Consider the following 19219-nt stretch of genomic DNA (forward strand, 5'->3'; position numbering starts at 1 on the left):
AGTGGGAACATAAATGATTTACTGGAATGTGGACACGAATGGCAACAGGAAGGTCATAATTATTATAACTAAAAGGGTTGAGAGCTATATAAAGAGAAAAACAATAGATTCTTTGACTCCCATTATGCATATATATATCCTGACAAACTATAAAGTTTGTTAACTGCAATTTGCCTAAGTGTAGCCCATCTTGATTTTCTGTGCAGAATTTACAAATATGGGAACCGTGCGTTACTTTGTTACCGTCCTTGTAGCACATAGCAGCATAACTGATGGTTGCAATCCTCTTATCAGTTTTATGAATTTTGTTTGTTGCTACAAATATACAATAGATACTATAGAAAGATACATAGGAACAAAACAAAGGAAAAAAAAATGCTGAAATTCATGTGAACTTTGGGGAGAAACACAAATTCAAACTATACCAAATGTTTTAGTTTGCCTCAAATAAATAAAATAACCCAGTGGGACCACATCCCTGTAGTAAGAGACAGACTTTACCTGCCAGTGATTTGAGGCAGATGTAGACTCAGCTGGCTTGGCTGCAGTATGATGTGAAAGAAACACAAGCTTTTGGGGGTTTTATAGCTGGAGTTCTGCTGAGTGCAGCTGCTCCCTCAGCATATTATTAACTCAAAAACATGTTCATTAAAAAAAAAAAAAAAAAAAAAAAGATTCCTGGCGCTTCTTTATCATGCAGAGATCTCTTGGACTACTCTGAAGGGATGTATTTGAACATTGCTGTGGAGGATGTGATACACTAAAATTAATACAAACAAAATGGAATCTAAAGAATAGTAATGAGGAGGAAAAAGAAAGACAAAATGGCAAATATTAGAGGTGCGTGTTTTCCTTAATAAGTACCCAGTACCCTAGCAGGGACTTTCAGATTAAACTCAACAAAAATATTTAAAAACTCATCACCTTGTTTAATCCTCTACTTTTTTTCTGTGGAAACAGCATGGCTGTGCAGGTTCTAAAGAGATGAATAATACAACGGCAGTAGTTTTGTAGATTTACAAGATAATTGAATTTAAGGCTGGAAAGTGTCTCCTGAGATCTCCCATGCCCCAACAGGAGAATCAAATATACCTACAACTCTCTTAACACATTTGTCTAAGGGCTTCCAGTGATGGACCAGATCACTGCAATAACTTTCCCCCAGTGCATAACTTACCTTTGCTGATGAAGTTTAAGTCCATAACTTTGTCTGTTTACTGTTATATCTATAAAAGGTTTAATAGCTATTCTCTTTTTATTTTATTTTCATTGATTTGAAAGCCTCTGACACCTTTATCCTGTCTTGTCTGAGCCTCAGATTCAGCTTTTGCTTTTACCTTTCTGCATCTCCTTTTCCCTCTCTCCATGTCACCTTCCCTTTTATTCTTCACCCTTTCTCATTTTTGTCCCCCCCTTTTTTGACTCTAAATAGTGTTTCCAGGGCAAGCATCCAGACACTTCCTGTCACTGTCACAGGAAGGGCTCCTTCTTTTGTGTTTCACGGGGAATATTGTACAATATGACCAATGTGATGCCTAATGCTTTACACAGAGCAAAATATTGATCTATGTTCAGCTTGTGATCCACCACACTCCTTAAAATCTTTTCTCAACAGCTACAGGTTAACCATTCTCCATTCTGTTTTTGTGAGTACAATTCACAATCTATGCTAAGTATTTTCTTTGCTGATTTTATTTCACCTTATATTTTCTAAGCTAATTTTCGAAGATTATACTGAATTTTCACTGTGTCCTAATCTGTTCCTCCCAATTTTATATGTTTTGAACATTTAGTAATAAAACTTCTGGGGCTGTGTCCTCATTTGTTGGAAGTATAGGTTTCCTTCCATTGAAGTATGCTAAATGCATCTTGGAAATGACTGTTATGGACTGAAAGCTGTTTGGAAAATGTTATTTGAGGATGATTCTTGGGATTTATCTCAAAAGTGTACTGTCTGGGATGGATATGGATAAATTCTTCTGGAGGAAAGTGCTGTGACGCTAATATTTATAGGCATGGTTAAGATGGCTTTTAGCTTAAGAATCATTTGCCAGACTGTTTTGTTACAAATTTTACCCTGGGCAAGGGGCATACTTTTATACTTCTAGTATACAGGGTATACTTAAGAGATCTATGATATAAAAAGTAAGGTCTTATGTTACATATTTATTCTGAATTTATTTATTTAATACTGAATACAATAGGCTCTGGCCTATTCCACCATAACATATAAGAATATAATGAGGTGACAGTCTGAAAAATTTGATTTTACTGAGTGAATCATTCTGCTACATGAACACTCTGAGCATTGCTATACATTACAGCAAATCATACTATGCAGTGCCTTTCAAGTTTGCATAAATATATCGTATGGTCAGCGAGCCCACCTATTTGCTCTACCATACTTGTTAAAAAGTAGTCTGACACGTGCTGCTTGTGATTATGCAAGTGCAAATCTAAGTATTTTAGTCATTAAATATATATATATATTAAAAAGACTCTTTTGGTCAGATCCTCTTGTAGTTCTTTAGATGTCAGTCTTTTAATGAAGACTTATTGATTGATTGATGAGTTAATGACAGAATGTTGGGGCAAAATGTGTGACTTTTGCAGCATTTCTTGTGGTGGTTTTGTGTACATCTTCTGCTGAACTGGATGTGACTTGGAGAAAACAGCTCTCTGGAGTGCCCTTATGCCATGCTATGTCATAGTCAGGAAAGCTGAGGTATTAGGTTTCATTTTCTATTTACCTTCCTAAGCAAGTTTGTTTTCCTTTTCCCCTGTACATAATTTTCTTCTGCAGCAGCTCAGTGATACACATATACTTATTATCTTAAACCAGAAAATAACCTGAACATTAGTACTAAGCTATCTATGATGTTTCCTGTCAGCACTTGACTCTTCTACTCACAAAATGCTCATACATTAATATATTACTAATGCATTGCATTAAAATCTATCAGATATTACACATATATTATGTTGATACATTTTGAATAAGATATATGTACAAGGGTGTTTTACTGAATATTTACAAGAAGGGGTGATGATAGTAAAGTTACAACAAATGTCATACTTCTTCAGGAATTTTCAGGATACAATTCATCTGATTTCATTCAGTCTGTAATAACCCACAGCATTCCTTCACATGAAACACCTATTTAGTACCAGAATCCACACACCTACTTTCAAACTCAGCTTCATTCGCTGTTTGATTTATTGATACATTAAATGGGTTTTCAGGCCTAACAAACAGCCCAAAATAATCATTTCACTTCCACTTTCCCTCCGGGACAGCAAGGGTCAGTTTCTGTTGTAAGTTCTTAACTCCAATTTAGAATTAGCTGGAAGTCATTAACACTCAATATAAATTCAGCAGTGAGCTTGAAATGAGCTGGTAGTCTGACTGGGCTTATACAAAACCTCCATCCTTAAAGCGGAGGTAAATCCTTCTCAGCTAACACTTTTTTTTTCTTTCTTTTTTTTTGTCAGATTTATTGAATGATATTGCTGCTGTAATTCAGAGATATACATAGAATTTTCAGAGTATTGATTGCTTTCAGGGCTCAAGAGAAAAAGAACCTTGCCCCTTGGATGTCCCATGGGTTTTATTGGTATACTTTTCAGAATGGCGTGTTGAAGTATTTGGATCCATTGCAAGCAGTGATCATGTTTACATCTTGGTAAAATTTACCACTGGTACAGTTCTACTTGAATGGCTGAAAAACTGTAAGATGAAATGGCATATATTGTTCATATATACAGATTCTCAATCTGCATGTGTAAACCAGGTATTTCTGCATATACCTAACCTGGTAGGCAGATAAATGGTCAAGTACATGTTAGATTTTATATATAGTTTTATGTGCCCTTACAAACACCAATTTACCAATTATACATGTGCTTTGGAGGTTAATGATTAAATAGGAGCCTTGCTTTTCAAACTATGTTTATTAGTATGGAAAAATAAACACTAAATCTATTATTAAGGCATTTTCCTTGTTTATCGATTGAAGTTTTTGAGATAACTCAAGGCAACTGGAAGCAATAACAATTTTCCAAGCCACTGTTATGTGACGATTTGTATGTCTGTGGGAGAGACCAGGAGAAGACTAAAGAAGCTGATATAGGAATTAGTAAGGGGACAGGGAGACACAGCAGAGTCTAACATGGAGAACATGTACCATGGAAAACATTTTGGCTAACAGACGCTTTGAAAAGTGAGCAAATAAACTGTTTCCTTTGATTTTATTTTACTTGTGGTCAGGAAGAGAGCACCTTGTCAATTGCTGTAAATAAATGAAGAACCATTAGAGGAAGCATTATAGCTCCCACACCATTTTCCCCTTATAATGGAAACAGCTTGCAATGTTGTTTTTTTTTTGTTGTTGTTTGTTTGTTTGTTTGTTTGTTTTTCTTTCTGGTTGTTCAAGTGAAAAATGAGCAATGCTCTTAGTTTTGCATCTAGTACATACTGCTAACCTTCTTCACTTTTCCTTGTAGCATAATGCATTGCTATCATAAACTTACGATTGCTGTGAAAGTAAGTCTTATGCCAGGCAGACATTTGCTTTTGAAAGATGAAACTTTTCATTGTAGCAGTGTTTTTACTTTGCTGAGCTGAAAATAAGTTGCTCAGAGCATAGCTTAACATTTTCTAATTAGAGGAAGATGCAAAGCACAAATTTTGTGCTACAGAGGCAAAGGCTTTGTGCAAATACTTGCATATTTCTTTAAAATTTGCAAAGACTTATGGAAGTTTCTAATAATAATTTGTGATGCCCAAGGGCAATTTTTATTTTGGCGAAAGTTACTGTTTTATTTGGTTGAGGTCATATTTTTAAAAATAAAATATTGTCATTTGAAACGACTTACAACATCAGTAAATGATTTTTGTTGTTCTCTATCATAATATTTGAAGTTTTTGACAGTTCTACAATTTCTTCTTATGAACTTGAAAATGTTTCAGGGAACATGGAATGGATAGGATATTAAACTCAGAGGTCATCTTGAACTGCATTTTTTATCAGTTTAGTTGGCAGATTTGCCTTAACATTATATCTATAGACTATTGCTCAGATCTAGTAAAATAAGAATAAAAAAGAATAATTTTATTTTCTATTGCTTTCTCTTTGCCATTCACTGCTGTTCAGCACAGGAAGCTCAACATGAATATTTTACTTTATGGCAGTGCTATTCTGTTCAGTAGAAAAAGGAAAGGTATTTTAAAATGTTTGTTGTTGTTGCTTGCTTGTTTGTTTGTTTGTTTTTCCCATGACAATAAAAATAAAGGTTTCCTCTTTGTGGTTGTGATTTAGGAGCAATTCAAACATTCAACATTTTTGGCTGAAATCTTTAGTTTGGCAGCAATTTTTATGTGATGATTCCTCAACAGAATTGCTTGTGCTGCATGTACTGGCATACATGTACTGCCATTTTAATCTGCCATATTTTGGCCTTTACAGAATGGCTTTACCTCATGAAATTTCACATTAACTTACATTTTGTAGTCTAGATAGGAAGCCAACAACCAACAAACCAACAACCTTAATTTACATGAGACACTAAAAACAGATCTCTGGAAAGAAAATATTCGGATATATATTTTATTTCTTCATGAAAAGCCAACCTTTTACATGGAAAGACAATACCGTTGCTGCAAATATTCTTTTATGTGAAACTCCTGATTTTGTTCATAAATAAATACTTGGCAATGTTAGTCATGACTAGTAATTCTGTGTGACTTCATAGAATGTTTCAGAATATGCAAGTTAGCTGCATATTGAAAAAGAGATGGTGTTAGGACTACAAATATATTTTCCAAGCAATTTATTTTAATTCCACATGTTCTCAAAGTCCTTGGAAGATAACGGGTGACAATGCAAAGCAGTATAGATATGTCTTCACAAAGAATGTGTAGACTTTTTCAAAGATTCTCCAGTTGCACAGATATGGCTCCAATTCAGAAGCCATGCTAGTTTCACAGGACATCACAAATATCTAGTTGTTTAAACTATTAATATATGTACATATGGAAACTGGTTATTTGGTTAATCAGGGAGTATATTCATACATGAAACTAAGGTTTTCTTCCTGTAAAACTTCAGCCAGTATGATGAAGTTTCCATACTGGCAGTCTGTTATGAAAGAATATGAAAGGGAAATTGTTTCACTGGCTTAGGTCCTACATATGGACAATTTCTTTGTAATTCTCCTTGAGGAACCACACAAGACTAGACTATTTATTTCATCATAGATGAACCTGAGAGAAGTCCAGTCCAAAAAGGCGTAGTCCTCTAACATCTTTTCTCTCACAAGTTGGATGAGAGCACTGAAGCTTTCATGAGTCCTGAGAAGCATAGCTGGGAGTAAAATAAAGTACAATATGATGGAGTTCTTTTTTGTGTATGGGAAATTTTGCAAAACAGAGAACATAGCCCTAAAGATATCTTTAAAAAATGAATGGAATTTATACATGCTTTACACTATTTTGTACTAAGAAATCATACCGGGAAAAAAAAAAAAGAAAGAAAAAAAAAAAAAAGAAAACAATGTCTGTAAGTATTTTTAATTGAAGATATGTTTTAGATTTGTTTAATTTGAATTACACTAAAATCAGTTGGCTAGATTTTGAAAGTTAATCACTATGAAACTTGGAAGCAGAAAATACAGTAAAACTTCATGATTGCTATTCTGAAAATCTATTTAAAGTTACATGTATATTAGTATATTTTATATCATCTCAGAAACGTCCTGTAAATGCTCAAAAAGGTGAGGCTACTGTAATTTTAGGAACTTCACATCAGAAGTGTCCTTCAGTATTAATTAACACAACTTGTCAAAATTATATGAATAAACACTTCATAAACGCTTTGCACTTGGTGAGAGTGGCAAAAAAAAAAAAAAAAAAGTTCCCCTCTATCCTTGCTTATTGGACATGCCAAAATATTAGCATGACACTTGAACAGTCCTGCAATCTACTCGGTCAAATTGTTGATATATATAAAAAACTAATCTGAGAGGGCTTTAAAGAAAGCAAATGGAATGACTGGTGTTCCCATGTGTTTATTTGATTTACATTTAATAACTCAGCACATAAATAATTCAGACCCAGCTGCTCAGATTTAATATCCAACAACAGTAGCAACTCTATGTTGTTTTTTTCACTTACGCAAATGTTGCTGAACATAGATTCTGAGTTTACATTCCTCCTTCACTCTGTGAGCTCTGTGAGCAATGCTTTAAATTATAGTTACAAATTAGTGTACCCAATGCTGTTTACTCTGCACAGTAATTATATTTCAAATCATGATTTAAAATGTAATTTAAAATGTAATTATATTTCAAAGAACAACTTTATTCAAATATGAAAAAATTTGTATGTTTAAGCTTGTTTTAATTTTATCTTTTAAAAGTAAAAAGAGTATTTTTAGATTTTATTTTACCACTTCTATAAAATAACCTTTACCCTTCCTCATTACTTCCTCCATTCCCCAATATATATACGTATAATTTTTGAGTAGCTTCCAGCATAACATAACTGCTTTCATAGACTGTGCTTTCCACCTCTGAGGTGCTTGTCCAAAACATTTTATTTGTTTAGTTATTTATTATCATCATCAATCAGGAAAGCAGGGAAGGAGAGAACATTGCTTTCTTGTTTGTTTGCTTTAATTTGAATGATTCAGGGTAGGTTTTTGTTTGTTTGTTTGTTTGTTTGTTTGTTTTGTTTTTAATTATTACTCATTCTTTTTCTTTCTGATCCCATGTGAGTGCTGGGACTTCTGTTTAGATATGTTGTAACTATATATGCAGTGTGACATAACAGGATTCCAAGTTACGTGTTAATCAATTGCACCTTAATTGTAATTAAAATGTGCCATAATTGCTCTATCTATACTATCGGTAAAGGTAGTTGAACTGAAATAAAAATGCTCATTTTAAATAGAAAAATTGCATATGGCTAACTAGGACAAACATGGAACTGGTGAATTCTAGTTTGTTGACAGAACAGATGTATATTTTAACTAGAAGGTAAATTATTATTTCAGTTTATGAACAGTATCCACAATCAAAGTACCTGGAATTATGTGAATTTTTCTTGATCTGTCATGACATATCTATTAAAAAGAGAGGCAATATATGATATGATGGGAATCAGTCCCATGTGAAGATGTACAAAATAAGCTTGCATTAGGTTTTCTAACATCCCCAAACATTGCAGAAGGTGTCCATTTCCTAAAAACCTTTCTTGCCTCCTGAAGACATTACCATACCTTACACTAATACAATCAGTTGTATTTGTAGGATTAAGCCAAAACAGGTGGGAAGACCTTCTAGTCACAGAGCAGTGGCTCCTCACATTCATGCAGCTTTAGGATAAAACTCCTCTATTCCACATTATTCTTGAAGAGATCAGGCTGGGAGAATCCAAAGCAGAGTCAGGCAATGAACCAAAAATGATGTGGACATTCAAAAAGTTCAATACTCAAATGAGAGTTCTGGTGTTCTTTTCTTAAGCAGTAAAGGTAAAGACAGTGATTTGTTAAACATTAAGGATATGTCCTTTGATTCCAAGGCAAAGGAACCAGAGAAGACTGGGATGAAAACTTATGTTGCTGCGATGTGATCTGTCTGGAGTGATGCACTGTCCCAAGTGGCCAAGGAAAAGGTGGGTTTCTCTGAATGTGTAGTGACACTCCCTAGAAAATGAGTCATTTTTAACTTTCTCTCACTTTTAGTTTAAATGAAATCAGTCCATCTTCTGGTTTCACTTGAATTTTTTAGAGACTTAAACAAAGGCAAAATGTTCTGTTTTCTCTTTTATTTTGAATGTACATTCATACAGTCTTCATTGTTTTACTTAAACTAAAACTAATTACATACCTTTCCCATATATAAAAGAAGCATATGCATTTTATTATATTTTCATATGGATGAGGCATTCTTTTTGACAATATATTTAGGGGTGAAAAAAGAGAGCAATGGATGCTGCTTAGAGCCCCAGCCATCTTTATGAATTGCTATTTATTCATTTCCTTTCCTTCTTGTCTCCAGGGAACCTTGAAGGTGGCCAGGGTCATCTCAGCAGACTGAAAACTGATTGAAGCCTCAGAGGAGGTAATAATACTTTCTCATTCTTCCCTCATTTAATCTTGACAAACTAGCTGTAACTCACTGTGGATTAGCAATGCACAATCTGGCATGGTAGGACAAACAAGGTTTAAAGTGTGTCTTTAAACTTCATTAAGGGTTTTCCATTCCCATATGATTGGAAAGATTTTTGTTTGGATCTGAACTGCAGTAAAAGCTGGGTCATTGGGTTAATGGACAATTAATCTATAAATCCATTAAGTTATGATAACGATGTGGAATATATTTTTAAATCTGAACAGATTTAGTGTATGCTGTTTTCCCTTCTTGTCACTTGTTAAGGTAGAACATACTTTGTTCATTCCAGTTTAGGAGACATTTTAACTTCCTAAACAACCAGCAATACTTTCACTTGACCTTGATACGAGTTTTCTTCTTAGCTGACTATGTAAATCCTTCAGCTGAATGGTGTGTATTTGTGAGCATATGAAGTAAGCCTCCCTCTGAAAGCGAGTGACTGATTTTTATGAGTGTTGAATGGGTAACCAAAACAGTGTTTCCCTTCCACTCCACACAACTGAACAGGTTTTGCACTCAAGATATTTTAATCATATCACTGTCATACTGTTCCCTTTATCTAGAATAAATATCAGCCAAAAATTACTTGAAAATGAGCCTGCATTTTGCTCAAATAAGTTAATGAAACTTTGTGAACTTTCAAGACTGGGCTGAATTTCAAGATTGGAACAATGCTCAACGCCAGGTGAGTTTTATTGTAAATATTTCCCACATGGTTCCAGCAACAATCTGATCCTGTTTAACTGGTTTAACTAAATGCTTGTGTAACATCAAGGCCTGGATGACAGATTCTTTTATTTGGAAAAAAAGAAGTAAAAAAGAGTGATAATATGCTACTGTTGAAACTGTGTGCTAAAATTACAAATGTGCAGACTGAGATAGTGTTACATATAAATATTGCTGTTTGTGTGCAAATTTCTTCATCTGTTCTTATTTATATACATATATCCATAGCAAGCAATGGCCTTAAAATTTTGTGGACTCATCTAACTTAGTAGCATGCTAACTAAAATACTGATTTGTCTGAATTGTTCTCTGTATGTGTACAGATTTATAAGGTCTAAGACAAAATGTACACTTCTAGTCACACCTTATTGACCAAATATTTCTAATCTTGGTGGATACGAACCCTTTTTTAAAGGCTTTGAACCTTAAACAGGTGTCCTTACAAAAAAAAAAAAAAAAAAAAAAAAAGTGAGGAGATTCAGGGAGGGAGCTAGAGGTTCAACAGACAGACTAGCACCTCACAACTGAAAACAAATTGCATACTTCTGCTGAAAAGACAAGGGCATAGAAATCTGTGCCCATCCATAAATCCTTTTTTGTCTCCAACCCCTCAGCCTCCAAAAGAGTCCAAAACATTTTCTTTTAGAAGCAGATGGAGCTAACATAGAGATGCCTTTACAGTGGAAAGCAATTGCTTCAAGATGGACCACAGCAGTTGATAAAAATAAATAATGAATAAATAATAGTATGCGCTATGTTTTTGACTAGCCTAAGACATGGGGATTTATGTAAAGATCACCCACCAGTTTTCTGACAAGTATTTGAAATCTGTTCCAAATAGACAACACATAGTAAATACACGGCACCAATTCTCTCATTTAAGATATGTGATTATGTAGGCAAAAAAAAAAAAAAAAACACAACAGAGCACTATATCTGCTTTTAGCAAATGTAACTAAGGTAAGTTCACTTATGCTAAGGCAAAGCTGATGTGACTAGATGAAGAAATAGGTAGCAGAGCATGACAAACATCCACCTGGAGCTCTTATTGGGTGGTGGTTTTGTAGTATTCTAAGGGTTAATGTTTTTTAAGCTTCTTTTAATTGGAACTAAAGATTGTGTAAAAGTTTTCTTTTTATAGCATTAGTCTGCAGATTAATGTTTCCTGTGTTTTAATGACATGTTCCCCAGCAGCAGCAGAGTAGTATAAAAATGTTTAATTAAAGTCAGTCATAGCCTGCTGGCAAGCAATGACCTTACCTTCAACTCAATGTACTGGATAAAGAACTTGCAGTCTTTTTCATTCTTTAACATGAGTTTGAAACTTAAAAACATAAAAGGCACAAAGTGTTTTTTTTTTTTTTTGTTTTGTTTTGTTTTTTTCTTTTTTGCATACCTTGCTGCATGTTGGCCAGAATTATGATACAGTAATATCTGTTTTCTTAAAGTTTCTTAAAGCTATTTTCTTTATTTCCTTGTTGAAGCTTACCAAGGGGCATGTGTTTTTGTGTGTGTGATGTGGGGAGACAGAGACACAAAGAGGACTGAAAATTCAGCAGATTTTCTGTTTCAGCTGCAGCTCCTGTGTGAGTATATCTAAACCAGAGCATTAGCTAGCTTAGGCAGATATTAATGTAACCATTGCACTTAAGGCTTTGCTTACCACTAACTATCCCCTAAGGTGATTATTAGTGTAAGGATGCATTCTATGAATTATACAGAGTGCATGATGCTATGTTTAAGTATATCACCTAGATGTATATCCATTTTAATTAATCTCTATTATGCAAGCAAATGTTTTGTTTGTGTGTTTTTTTTTTTGTTGTTGTTGTTTTTTTTTGGTTGTTGTTGTTTCCCTTACCTTGTACTCTCCTGATTCCTTTGAAAGTTTCCACGCATGCTGCAACATGAAGGGAAGAAAATCTGTCTACTATTATATGCTGGTACAATTAAATGCACAAGCTGGCTAGCATTTCCATGGATTGGCTGCAAGTCAGGAAGGTACCCATAAAAATAAATAAAAAAAATAAAAATCTGTGTATGCATGCATTTGTGTATGTGTGTGTATGTACATAGATATAGATATATATATATAATACAATATAACTGGGACATGCAATTATTTTTCTCCTGGTTTTAAAATGGATTCCACTCTGTTATCATTGCCAAAATAAAATAAAATAAACCAAGTGTTTCTTTCAATACATCTTGCAGTCTTTATCAGCTCAATAAACATACACTGGAAAACCAAAGAGAAACAATTCGTGTTCTTTAGCAGAGAGAGCGAAACAAAACCAGACATTCTGAGAGTTTATGAGAACATGTAAAAAGATCATTTCCTGAAAAAGTTCCTAGCTATAATGGGAAGATCAAAATGACCTGAGTGGGAGATGGTGTTAGTCACAAAATATGATATACACGTTGCATTTTGGAACTGTCGTCTACTTAACACTTACTGTTGTTGGACTGAGAAAAAACAACACCTGTTGCTACCTGATTGAATGTAGCAAGAATAATGAAAAGTGTGGAAGAGGTGGGGTGAGGAAGAAAGTAGATGCTAGAAGGAGCCAGCATTGTGCTGAAAGGACACATTGCGGTGTGAGTGAAATTCCCTTCCAGTAACCTCAGAATCGACTTAGCTCTGCTACCTACAAACTTCTGGCTCATTGACAGAAAACTAAGCCATGCAATATTCTGGTTACATGAAGAATAAAACCAGCTCAGCCCCTGTTGGTACATACGTTTTTCTCTATTGCCCTGTTGCATCAGATGCTTTTATTTGCCAGTTACTAAACTGGGAAACAAAGTTTGGTACAGCTCCCAGGTTATTTGCCAGGCCTGTCAGGACTATCTTGCAGATGCTCAAGATGCAGTTATATATTTCAGAGCGTATATCATTAACCCAGATATAATATAATCTCCTCTGCTCACATGGAAATAGTAAAAGAATAATAGCGAGTATGACAGGTTGAAAATTATACATGAAAGCTCTCTCTCTTTTTTTTTTTTCTTTTTCTTTTTTTAATGTAAATCTGTGCATTTAATGTTTGACTTGGAAATTCAGTTATCTATGAAAAGTAGCACAAAAGTATCCCAAATGAAAAGCTTTACAGTAAATGCATGGAAATGATGACTAGTGAAAGTTGCATTGGATGTTTCTTGCACTCACCTTCCCCTGCAGGCCAGGGCCCAGCTAACTCCTGTGAAGCACCAGGTGGTTCAACAATGAAAAGGATTGTAAGGTATCATGAGAGAGATTGCTTGGTCAAGGACCCTAGTCTAGAGATAAGAATATGGACATAAGTACTAAAACTGCGATAGTATTTTATCAATTCAAAAACATTTTCAATAGATTTCATACTTCAAGTTTGGAGTAAACTCAAAAGTTTGGTTAACAAATGTGGATGGAAAGAGTTTTATTAAAATCTTGTGATAAATAAATAACTCCTGATGTAGTAGTAATCAACAAAGCAGAATTTAAAATCTAAGTAACATTTTTAACTGGAAATGCTGTTATTCCTGCTCTGGCACATATGAATGTGATGGATTCATACTGTGAGAAAGAGAGAAACTAGAGGGAATACAAAAGCTGCCATACAAAATCAAACCTTAAATCTATCACCTGCAGCTGCTGGGGTATTTGGTGGTAGTCCACAAAGAAGTGCGTACTACTAAATAGGAATAGGGTCATGAACCATATCATGTGTGATGTTGATAAAAGCCAAACATTTTTAACAATAATTGTAAGTCTGTATTTCTGATGTTCATGTATATTGCATGACTTTTTTTTTTTTTTTTTTTTTTCTCTGCAGCTTCCTGTGCTAATAATGTTACAATTTCATATTGATGGTAGATTTTTTTTTGGCTTTGTATTCCCTAATTTTTGTTTGTAGTTATTGTCTCAAATTTATCATACTTGTACTGTTTTTGTTTGACATCATCAATCACTTTTTTTTTGTATGAGTTTCTCAGAGATCCTGTCTAGCTTGGATGCCATTTCCTAAACCTTTCTCTGCATCTATTTGTAAGCAGGGTGATAAAATCTTCTCTTCTTTATGAAGAAAAGAGTGGATATGTGAGTGAAAGAGAGGGTGAGAAGAGACTGCAGCCCAACCAAATGCACTGTATTTTCTTGGGATGTAAAGGGCAATTTATAAGACTGCAAGCACTAAAGGACTGACCAGCAAAGGCTATTCCAGTCTTCCTCAGCCAATCTTGGCAAAGCCATTCTTATCCCATTTTATTCTGCCTTTGAATTGGGTTTGGCTTCCTGTTTTTATGTGGGAGACAGAAATGCACTAAATTACAGGAGCTAAGTCCTTGAAAAATAAGTTGTCTGAGATGCATACATACAAGCTACTTTTTTTTTTTTTTTTTTTTTTCTTGTAATTTTGGGAGGATAATAGAAGTGCTAGTATTTCGTCTTTCTGTAATCTCAGCCTTACATTTAAGGAAAACATGATTTTAGGGAGCAGAGCACAGATTACCAAGATTGCTTTTAATTTAAAAAACATCTTGAGAAATTTTCTTGGAGATCTATTGCTCACTCAAAGTACAGTGCTAAATAGCAGAGTATATTTCCTTTTCTTTACTTCTGTTCAGTGCTGTACATTTTCACTTTCATGCATTGTTTCCATGAATTCAACTGGGATGCTCATTAATCTGGTATTCCTATTATCAGCATACTTTGAAAGAGACCATATTTCCACCAGAAATCCTGACATATGTGTAAATCTTCTCCCAGTTAGAAAAAGAAAAGATAAAACACCACACTTTGGTGTCTATAGGTCAACCACATGTTATATAAAATAAAGTTCTGTGTAGTTGAGATAAATGAAAAATAATTTCATTAATCCATTTAAAAGAAAGTGGATTTTTTTAATCAACAATCCTTTCAAATCAGATCTATGACTTAATGCCTTCCCTGAATATATGGCACTAAGTAAGGCAGTTTATCCCTGTGCTAATTAAGGAGTGGCTGCATACTACTTCAGAGATGATTCATCTTCATCACTGAGATGTCCACCTTTGCTTGCAATATACTCCCCTCTGGGAAGAGGATAGAAAAAGCCACTTATTACTAGATTTTCTGCTCTTACATTATTGCTAAGTTTCTTCATTGTGGAAGGTACAGAATAAGAGTTAGATGTATAGGACTCTGGAGAGATATAATACGTGTGCTTTAATTTCCATGTATCCACCTCCCCCTACCCCAAGGCCATACTGCTTCTTATCTGCCTGCACTGCTGGGCACCATTGCAGAGCATCCATGTATTTACTCCTGGCTTTGAGGTGCTGCCTGACTCCTGGTGGTAGTTTTGTGCATGCTGCTACTGGATGAGCTCCAGTTAATTGCCAGAGGTGTCTCCCGTCACCAAAGGTAGGTTTTAATGTGCCTTCTGTGAGTGATTTGCAAAAGCTGGTTTTAATGTTTAAAAACGTTTTTAAACATAGTATTTTTTTATTATTATTATTTTTTTAAGCTGGATAACTTGTAGCTAGGCAGCAACAGCCTGTGCAATATTGTTTATATCTCAAACAGAAATTGTATGAAATTTTAATTTAATTTAATTGTATGAAATTTTATTGGCAAGCTGAAGGCTGTCTTAACAAAGTCAAGAAATTTTGCTCTAAGCGGAGAATAAAGTATTTAGCAACAATGATGTGGGAGATCATCCTGTTTGTGTAATTTACGGGATCATTTCTGAGCCACTGAGAGGTTGCCTGATGTCAATTGAAGGACTATGAGCTCACGTAGACTCTCCTCTTCATTTGCAGAAAACACCATCAAAATCTGAAACTATCCCAGAGAAGATGTCCTAGTCCTCAGGAAAATATTGAAACAACTTTACAGGTATTTAGCAGAACCTGGCTCACTTATCCTACTGCAGTGTAGGCTGTGAGAGGTATAATTGCTAAAGGGTGGTGAGACAAGGCCTTGTTGGCGAGAGTGCTATGTGGCCTACCATCCTGTCCTCCCACTTGTCTGCCCAGCAAGTGAGCAGACAGCAATTCCCCTCTGTCCTCCTTTCAGCTTTTTTTAATTTGTGGATTTAATGTCTTAGAAATTGTGTGATAGTATAGGACTGAATTCAGGGCAGAATCTTCGTGCCTGTGGATAAGAGATTGTTTGCTTTGAGCCTGACTGAAAATATTTCAGGATATTTCTGATAGAGTAAGGGTGCCTTGGGCTCAGAAGGATGTTGCTGAGACATCACAACATTGTTGGTGTTGGATAGTTTTGGTATTGTTTGTAAGAGTGTGTATTAAATGACACTACATACTGTGTGTTTGCTACCCTGTGGACAATGCCTAAAGAAGATTACTGTAACCAATGTGCTTGCACCTTTGTCTATCTACATGATGAAGAAAAAAATTGAAGGGAGGTCATAGCTTCCTCCATGCTCTGTCCCTTAATCCTGAGGAGAGTTTGCCAACTTCAGATGTATTTGTCTGTAGAAGAACATTTGGGAGTTTTAAGCATGAGTGATAAGGGGCTTGTAGAAACCTTTGCAAGACAAAACACAGACAGAGCTTTCATTATTGAGGTACTGTAGAAAGAATAATGTTGTGAGACTTTGAAATTTAGCCATTATTTTCTGCAAATATTGAACTCCTTGATGTTTTCAGTTTTATTTTTATAAATATATCATGATACTAAATATTTTTATAATGGTTTTCCAAATAATTATGCATCTCATTATCTTTATTATTATTTATTTTTTTGTAGTACAGGTCCAAGATTAATTCAACTTTATTTTTTAATCTGCTTACTTTTTGTCTCTGTTCGGAGTATAGCATGCTTACTATTAACGTTTGATACCTTCACACTGTAAATGTCTGTGTGATTACAGCTTTGGTACACATATTATACAGATAGATACTTATATGAACACATAAAAAGGAATTAGTTTTAAAATGTTTTCCAGGTGATATGCACTTCCAGGCATGAAATACCAAAAGAAAATTTTACTATCTTCATACAAGAAGCATATTAAAATACTGTAATTTACTATCAACAAATCATGTGTTCAATATAGATGCTTTTACCAGAGGAATATTTTTCTAAAATGAAAATATTTGAGATGGGTTTGTTTCTCTTTGGAGGAACTTCTTGGTTTCCATTAAGTGATTGGAAATGAGAACTATTATTTTTACTGCTTTCATTTTGTTTCCTTGAGTCAGGAACCTTAGCTGCAGTGAAGTGAGCGTTGAAATTGCAAGTGGTATTTACGGTCAGAGTTTCCCTCATTAGAGCCCTCCAACCCAAAGAGGCAGTCAGTCTGGTTGGCTGACATACTGAAAACTGAGTATCATCAAAACTATTCAAATTTTATTTCAATCAGCCAAGTGGATGTGTATTACCACTTCCTCCACACCCCAAATTTTCCTCTCTTTTTCTAGGACATCAGAAACCAATCTGTCAGCAGCCTAGCCCAGCCATATCTGAACATAAAAACTATTCAAATTAATAACAAAACACACCTCAGCTGAGATTTTCTCCCTAGTACAGCATTTTCTATCAGTGTTTCTCTTTAGCAGCTCATTTGACACTGGATGCCTGACCTCTGCTACCATAATAGCTGTTAATGGAAACTTCACCTCATGCAAAGATAAGATGGATTTTTGGCAGCTGTGAGAGATTATGAAGAGTAAGAACAATCTTAGCTGGAATCAGAAGAAAAGAAAGCATCTGTACCTTGAGAAACACTCAGCTGGTTTTCATTACACACCAAGCCTATATTTATTACAAAGACTAGCCAAGAGACAGAAATTGATAGGTCTTTGCACTAGGAGGCTAGTGTCAGCTTGATAAATTCTTCCTTTCTTCTTGGTTGTATGAGTACAAGTGACCAGAGCTGTTTAAAACTACTAGGGGTCTGTCCTGCAGACATCTTCTGAGAGCATTCTTCATCATATTTTTCTTTCAGCATCACTCCCTTTTCTTTAGCTCTCCTTCCCTTCTAAAATGGAAAGCAAAGGAGGTGAGGCAAAAAAAAAGAAGGGTAAAAAGTTACCTGTTCCTTTTTTACAGCAACTTCAATTGATTAGACAACAAATAAATTGTTTCTATAAAGTTTTTATCTGTAGAAATCTTTTTCCTAAGAATGTATAAAAGTTGAGAAACATCTCTTAGACCACAGAGAAGAAAAACTAAAAATCAGAGTTTGAAAACTCAGTCATTATATGTGGGGAAAAAAAAAAAAGGAAAACTTTATAGAAAAGAGTCTTTGGTAAAACAAAAAAACAAAACCAAAAAAAAAAAAAAAAAAAGGAAAATTATTTGTCAATGAGAATGAGAAAAAAAAAAGTTACTTTATTTTTTTTGTCTTCTGTCCAAGCCTGGAAAGCACCAGTGATCTAGCTGAGCTGTCACTAAAGATTACAAGACAACAGCTACCAACCACAAAATGTTTGGATGTGTTACTAAAGGCACTGTAAAGGGAGCCAAATGAATCAAGTAAACATAATGCTGTAGCAGAAAACTTCTATTTAGTTATAACTGAGTAAACATGGAAATATACTGCTGTAAACAAACGTGGAGTTTGGCCATGAGTCCTTCACATCTGAATTGAAAATTAAATTACACAAGTCAGAGAGGAGGGCCCTTTGGAATCACTTATTTTTGAAATTAACTTGTAAATTAAAAGGGGGGGAAGACAGGAGCTTTGTCTTTTTAGACCTTCCTAAAAGGATGGGAGTTGAGAATATTTTAGAAGCTTCAACTATACTTGTTTGGTCTGTTGCAGCCGCTGCTGGAGAGGCTTGCTCCCTTGAGATCTTGGGAGACACTGTAGCAGTCCTTTCTGCACTCTTCAGTAGGGGAAAAAAAAAAAAAAAGGAAAAAACACAAACACACAAAAAAACAAACAAACTGTAAAAATTTAAAAATAAAAAAAAACACGGTGTGCTATTTGCCTGCCACAGCTGCAGTCCTCTGTATTTTTTTGACTGACTGCCGAGGTTTTTGAATTGAGTGATCTAGTATGGTGGAATTTAAATTGTTTAGAAATCAGTATTGCTATCACTGCTGGAGGTGTCAAAGTTCAACTCAAAACTTCAGGGGTGGTTTAAAACTGGCATGCTCTTCAACTTCCAATTGATGGTAAGTCAGATGTAGAACCTCATCCATAGGAAACAAAACAGTGTATGTAAATAGCATATAAGGTAGTTTCAGGGTGGGTCAGAATACCCTCTTCTACAACTTCAGTTTAGTACCTTTCTTCTCTCTAGGTATATTTAAATATGGGGAGTATTAACTCATGAGCAGAATTGCTTCCATCTGTCTTCTGCATTCCCAATGCCATGAGCAACTGCTCAA

General features: G+C 34.8%; 1 long non-coding RNA gene across 2 annotated transcripts in view; it reads left to right on the top strand.

Annotated features, from left to right (window-relative positions):
- Positions 1-12036, top strand: part of LOC106015751 (uncharacterized) — a 47617-nt gene extending 35581 nt beyond the window's left edge. For both annotated transcript variants that reach the window (XR_003497286.3, XR_003497287.3), the window contains exons 7-11: positions 8579-8671; positions 9058-9120; positions 9735-9856; positions 11382-11483; positions 11786-12036. This is a non-coding gene — a long non-coding RNA (uncharacterized lncRNA). The remainder of the gene's footprint in view (positions 1-8578; positions 8672-9057; positions 9121-9734; positions 9857-11381; positions 11484-11785) is intronic.
- The last annotated feature ends 7183 nt before the right edge of the window (positions 12037-19219 follow it).

Source organism: Anas platyrhynchos, chromosome 4 (assembly GCF_047663525.1).
Source record: "Anas platyrhynchos isolate ZD024472 breed Pekin duck chromosome 4, IASCAAS_PekinDuck_T2T, whole genome shotgun sequence".
Lineage (NCBI taxonomy): Eukaryota > Metazoa > Chordata > Aves > Anseriformes > Anatidae > Anas > Anas platyrhynchos.